Here is a 996-nt window from a genome sequence, read left to right as displayed (position 1 = left end):
TCGTCAAATTACCGCAGTGTTTGAAGTCAAAATCTTTGACCAGTGTGTGTTGCCAGTGATGACATACGATCTGAGAACGTGGGCGCCAACGATGGCCTCATTAGGAAGCTCAAGTCACTCAAAGGGCTATGGAGAGGTCTATGCTCGGGGTTTCTCTACGGATAGAGTCAGAAATGATTTATCCGCAGTAGAACTAAGGTTACCGAAATAGCCCGAAGAATTGCGAACTGAAGTGGCAGTGAGCGTGCTCGCAGGACTGATGGCCAATGGGGTTAAAGGTTCTCGAATGTCGTCCGCGGACGGGAGACGAGCCGTCGGTAGGCCTCCAATAAGATGGAGCTACGACCTGGTTAAGATCGCTGAATTGCGTTGGATGCGGAAAGCCCACAGACTGGTCTGAGCGGAGAGCCTTGGGTGAGGCCTAAGTCCAGCAGTGGACGTCTTTCGGCTACATGATGAATCGAATCTACTCTCGATTCTGAGTATTTCTGAGCAAAGTGCTTTCCGATTTCAGTTATTATTAAAATTAACACCTGCATAAAGAAAAACTTTCAGCCTTTAAAATATAACGAAGGTCTGGCTGTCGTGGGCTTTTGGTCCGTAAGGTAAATAACCACAAGCAGGAGACAGAGATGTTATAAAGTGTTTTTAAGTTATTTCACTCATTAAGTGACAAATAATGATTTTTACGTGCGTATAAGACAATCAGTGATTAAGTTAATTAACACGATTCGTCTGATGAAACAAATTTAAAATTGTTTTGTAGCGTTTTTTTTAAATATTTGGAAAATTATTCAAATTATTCAAATAACCGGATATCCGGAACTGAGATTTTCAAAATATCCGAAATATCCGGATAATAAAAAGTTACGGATAGTGCAAGCCCTAATTATAAAGTTAATGATTATATCATGGACAGGGATATTTGGAAATAATTCCGATCCGCATTAGCGATCCCTTCAAATAGCGAACCTACTGTGTTAAAAATAAAGTTGT

This window comes from Choristoneura fumiferana, chromosome 10 (genome assembly GCF_025370935.1).
Source record: "Choristoneura fumiferana chromosome 10, NRCan_CFum_1, whole genome shotgun sequence".
NCBI classification, from domain to species: Eukaryota; Metazoa; Arthropoda; class Insecta; order Lepidoptera; family Tortricidae; genus Choristoneura; species Choristoneura fumiferana.
This window is presented reverse-complemented; position numbering follows the sequence as displayed.